Below are 6,004 nucleotides of genomic sequence, written 5' to 3' on the forward strand. Positions count from 1 at the left end.
GTCTTCTAACCAAGAATGAAAACATATAAAACAAAAAACATAAGCAGATTCCATAGACAGCCAGAGGTTTTTAGGACATGGTCCTTGTCTAATATTTCCTCATTTGCTCAACAAAAATTTTGAGGGCTCTCTATGGCATTGTGCTAGGCCTGGATGGGGACACAATGGTGAATGTGCCGTGCCCCTCACTGCTAAGGGCTTAGTGTACTTCTTAGCACAGAACAGGAGCTCAACAAAGAATTTTTTAAAAGGCTAGATTCTGATGACTATAAACAAAAGATCTGGATCTGTGGAAATGAGTATGTCTGTGTTTGGGGGTCGGGAGGAGGCAGGGGTTGTATCAAAAGCACTGGACAGATGGATACTAATTGCATTTCACTGATTTAAGATTGACATTTGGAATGTAATTTTATTCTTAATACCACCAATCCCTACAGACCACCAGGTACATAAAAACCTAAATGATTTTCCAGCTTCTTGCAAAATTTAGTGCCTATTACATAACCTGTTTTGTGAAGAAATAGATTCAATTCAAGGAAAAAAACAGTTCTGGGTGAATGCATTTCCTGATCATTGAGGAACTTTTGGCAGTTAGTCCCTATCACGTTTTTGGGTGTTCATGCTGTATCTCCAATTTCTTCTCCACCTTGTTTGGCAGAATTTGTCTTGGACGCTATTTAATACAATCACCAACACCAGACAGTGACTGACTGTCAACAGGTGTGTCTGATAAAGAAAACATTGTTTCTGCTCTGCTTCAGGCATGTCTGACATGTTGGGGACCTGCTTTCCTTTGCAAAGCTGATAGGAATCTAGTATTTGGGAGGGAGGAGTGCTTCCCTGTTCCAGGCCAAGAAAAGCTCTCAGTTTGGCCAGCAGCAGAGCTAAGCTTGGAAGGGAATGCTAATATGTCTTCAGAGCTCTCCACCTCAGCTGAATGATAAATGGGTATTAATGGTCTAACGTGAGAGAAGATAGCAGTAGTTTCCTGGGCAAGAGATAGGTATGATTGCCTGGAAGCAAACACAGCTCATCGATGATCCAGGAGAGGTGGCTTTGGCCTTGTAAACTGGTCTGTTATAAAACAATTGTATTGACATTAGACACTTGGAAATCATCTGTACTGTCTTAAGTGGTTTTGCCGGCTTTGACGGTGTTATCTGGGATTGCATGTAATCCATGCAAAGGACAACTTGCTTTGACTGTATAAAGGACAGCCAGTGTGCCTTGAATGGTACTAGCACATTCATCAAATGAGTCAGTGAACTAATAGAAGCTTGATGGAAGAGAAGTTTGAGAAATGGGCCTTCCAAAAACTCAGGGATTTCAGAGACCCATACAGAAAGCTATCAGTTAGAGCAGGAGCAGAAGGACTTAACAAAGGCAGGATTTATGCTTTGGAAAAAGGGTCTCTGGTGATCGGGAGAAGGGAGGGTGATGCTAAGTGGGGCTAAGGCTTTGAGCTTGAGGAGCATTTGGAAAGTTAGTGTAGCATTGTATTGTTGTACTGGAGGGACAAAATGGAGTGTAGAATTTTGTATATCTGAGGAATTCCCTGGCGGTCCGGTGGTTAGGACTTTGTGCTTCCATTGCTGGGGCCCCGGGTTCGATCCCTGGTCAGGGAACTGAGATCCCACAAGCCATGCAGTGCAGCCAAAAAATAAAAATAAAAACCAGAACTTTGTATATCTGAGATATATATATATATATATATATATATATATATATATATACACACACACACACACACACACACACACATCTGTATCTATATATACACATTATATAAAATTTGAATTCATGTTTCTTAAATTAAGAACACTGGTGTGTACAAAGATCTACATAGGTGTGTCTGAATGCTCTTAATTTATAGAACAGTTTAAAATGGTCATACAAGAGAATGTGGGAGAGAGGAAGAATGTATGTATATGTGTGTATTTTTAGCAAATTTCCATGTGAAAGAAACGATATCCAATTCTGAACATGATTCAATTAGTAAAAATCATGGACTAATGCAGTACGTCAAAACACTTTCTACTTATTCCACTCGCTCCTACTTCATCTCTTGGTACAATCTCTCCAGACATCATGGAAAGTCTAGTTGTTTTTGAGAAGATGTCAATGAGTTGGTCTCTAACCAATATTAAATGTCAAGTTACTATGAATTCGAATAAGCTCCTAAAATATAGATACTATTATGAGTTCCTGCTTTACTCGTAAGTAGGAAAAAGGAAAGTCACGCCGCTTACTATCACTGGAGCCTTTATTATGGGTCACCTACAGGATTAGCACTTTACATTCCATTGGAGTAGATGAAATTGCCATTTGATGTGATTTCAGGCGACCAGGAAGGCTCCCTACCCTGAAATATTTTCCCCATATGGCCTCCTCACTCATCCTGAAATCCCATCAAGTAGAGCACAATTTGGGTTGGCTTTAGAATTTACAAAATGCTTCTTTACAGATTAACTGTCATGGAAGAAGGGTTGCTTCCTTATTCAGAAAAGGATGTCTAATTACTTCACAGTAGGGCTATTTTCCTTCAAATGTTTAAAATTTATAACAGTGTGTTTGTGTCCTACCCACACCTATCAGCCATTCATACCTTCAGTAGGAATGAACTAAATCAGATTAAGCCCCTCCCAAATCTAGGTAAGATTAGTGGGGATGAAATTATTCTAATGAGCTAGTTTTGCATAAAAGGGGAGCGGGAGAAGGAAGGAGATGTGGTTTCGACTTTTCTACAGGAGAGCAGGCACAAACCAAGCCAAGAAAAGCACGTGTGAGAATTCCAGAAACAGAAGTTGCTTCTGAGTGGCGACGTGAAATCTCCAACACTTGGTAACTGACGTGTGGCATCTCCAAGGGACACTTTGTCCTGGGAACCCCTGCAGCTCCAAAGAATCCACCAATTTATAAGGTACTCTAGCATCAAAGGAGACAGTGTCATTTTCAGATGGACAAAATGCTGTTGATAAATGGGTATTAATGGTCTAACAGGGAGAAGGAACGGGGATATGAGGGGCCAAAATTTGATTTTGGCAAAGCATAGTATTTGTAATTTTGATTGCCACAAAATAATATGCACTGTAATTTATGGGCAATTCAAAGGATTTTCAAGGGTAATTTTTTTTTTTTTAAGAACTAGATAGGGTCTTTTTCTTTTTTTGGGGGGGTGGGTAGGAGTTTATTAATTAATTAATTTATTTTTGCTGTGTTGGGTCTTCGTTTCTGCGCGAGGGCTTTCTCTAGTTGTGGCAAGCGGGGGCCACTCTTCATCGTGGTGCGCGGGCCTCTCACTATCGCGGCCTCTCTTACTGCGGAGCACAAGCTCCAGACGTGCAGGCTCAGTAGTTGTGGCTCACGGGCCTAGTTGCTCCGTGGCATGTGGGATCTTCCCAGACCAGGGCTCGAACCTGTGTCCCCTGCATTAGCAGGCAGATTCTCAACCACTGCGCCACCAGGGAAGCCCAAGGGGTAATTTTTATTACACTTATTTTTTTCTTTATGGGCAGAGTTTAGAACCTAACTCTGGTAAGCTGTGTCACCACTATATGTTATGTACTTTTGTATAGACCATATGTTTGCTTCGTGTGTACCTTTTTAAAAAAAGGTAGACTGTTCCTTGGACTCTGATGAGACACAGCTCAAATCTCCAAAGGAGAGGGAAGTATAATTTGAAAACTGAGGGAATCTGGGACTTTCTCTGGTCTGGCTCCTAGGAAAATACCAGGTTTTCCTTGAGACCAATGTACTTGGTTCTCTCTTTATAAAGAGGTAGTTTTCTCAAAGGTAGAGAGATCGTGTCCCACTGGCTTACATTATCCCATCAAACTTCCCTAATTAAAAAAAAATATTTTATTGAAATATAGTTGATTTATAATGTATTAATTTCTGCTGTACATCAAAGCGATTCAGTTATACATAAAGATATTTTTTTTCATGTTCTTTTCCATTATGGCTTATCAGAGGACATTGAATATAGTTCCCTGTGCTATATAGTAGGACCTTGTTGTTTAATCCATTCTATATATAATAGTTTGCATCTGCTAGTCCCAAACTCCCAATCCATCCTTCCGCCACCACACCTCCCCCTTGGCAACCACAAGTCTGTTCTCTATGTTTGCGAGTCTGTTTCTGTTTCATAGATAAGTTCATTTGTTTCATATTTTAGATTCCACATATAAGTGATATCATATGGTATTTGTCTTTCTCTTTCGGACTTCCTTCACTTAGTATGACAATCTCTATGTCCATCCATGTTGCTGCAAATGGCATTATTTCACTCTTTTATGACTGAGTAGTATTCCATTCATGTCTACCTTTTTGATTTAGTTTATTGGGTTCTACCTTATATCTTAAAAATATGTACCATATACCATCTTGTAATGTCCAGTTTTGCCTTAATTGAATTGAAATTGACAAACCTCAAAATAACTGCTGAAAAAGAACCTTTTTTGGTTTTCCTCATTAATTCCTTTACTAGGTCCTGTTCTCTAGAGAATGACTCCAGAGAATCTGCCCCAAGCAGGGGTGGGGTGGGGTGGGGCAGGGACTGTGGGGAGTGACCTACCACCTCCTTCCTAAATCCTGGGTTAAGTCCTGGTTTTTCACTTTCCCAATCTCAAGAAGCACTGTGCTAATGGTCCCAGAGGAAGAGAGCAGCCACAATAAGCAAAGCACTAGGTTGAGAACAGAAGTATCAACAGAGACACAGTCTACAAGTTTTTTGGGGGAAAGCTGGAAATTAGCAGCTTGTGTTGGTACCTAAGAGAACTTTGTGTGCCTCTGGCTTTCAAGCAGAAACTCTTTTTTTTTTTTTTTTTTTTTGCGGTATGCGGGCCTCTCACTGTTGTGGCCTCTCCCGTTGCGGAGCACAGGCTCCGGACCCGCAGGCTCAGCGGCCATGGCTCACGGGCCCAGCCACTCCGTGGCATGTGGGATCTTCCCGGACCGGGGCACGAACCCGTGTCCCCCTCATCGGCAGGCGGACTCTCAACCACTGCGCCACCAGGGAAGCCCAAGCAGAAACTTTTGAGTGTGTTTTCAGTGGAGTGCCTGCATAAAAATTTCCCTTTCTACAAAATATTTATTTATTTATTTATTTATTTATTTATTTATGTCTGTGCTGGGTTTGCGTTGCTGCGCACGGGACTATTCTAGCTGCGGTAAGCAGGGGCTACTCTTCCTTGCGGTGCGCGGACTTCTCATTGCGGTGGCTTCTCATGTTGCACAGCACGGGCTCTAGACGCTCAGGCTTCAGCAGCTGTGGCTCGTGAGCTCTAAAGCGCAGGCTCGGTAGTTGTGGCACGCGGGTTTAGTTGCACCACAGCATGTGGGATCTTCCCGGACCAGGGCTCGAACCTGTGTCCCCTGGGCGGATTCTTAACCACTGCGCCACCAGGGAAGCCCTCCCATATATATATATATATATTTTAATTTTTATTTATTTATTTACTTTTGGCTGTGTTGGTTCTTCGTTGCTGTGCGCGGACTTTCTCTAGTTGCGGCGAGCAGGGGCTACTCTTCGTTGCGGTGCGCGGGCTTCTCATTGAAGTGGCTTGTCTTGTTGCAGATCACGGGCTCTAGACACGCGGGCTTCAGTAGTTGTGGCTCCCGGGCTCTAGTGCGCAGGCTCAGTAGTTCTGGCGCATGGGCTTAGTTGTTCCGCAGCATGTGGGATCCCCCTGGACCAGGGCTCGAATCCATGTTCCCTGCATTGGCAGGCAGACTCTCAACCACTGCACTACAAGGGAAGCCCCCTCCCATCTTTTTTAGATGGAAAATCTTTTTGATTTTGTTCTGGTAGGGAAAGTGGACGTAATGGGAGACTATTCCCTGGTGGTTTCTAAAATCTCATATAAAAAGTACCTTTTTGTTTTCACACAGAATGCTACCTTTATGGAGGCTCTTACATGGAAATCCAGAGTTTGTAAAGGTCTGACACTGGCGTTTGCTCTGATATATATCTTGTACCCGTCAAGAACCGTGAATGACATTTTCC

The sequence above is a fragment of the Hyperoodon ampullatus genome (genome assembly GCF_949752795.1).
Source record: "Hyperoodon ampullatus genome assembly, chromosome: 18".
Lineage (NCBI taxonomy): Eukaryota > Metazoa > Chordata > Mammalia > Artiodactyla > Ziphiidae > Hyperoodon > Hyperoodon ampullatus.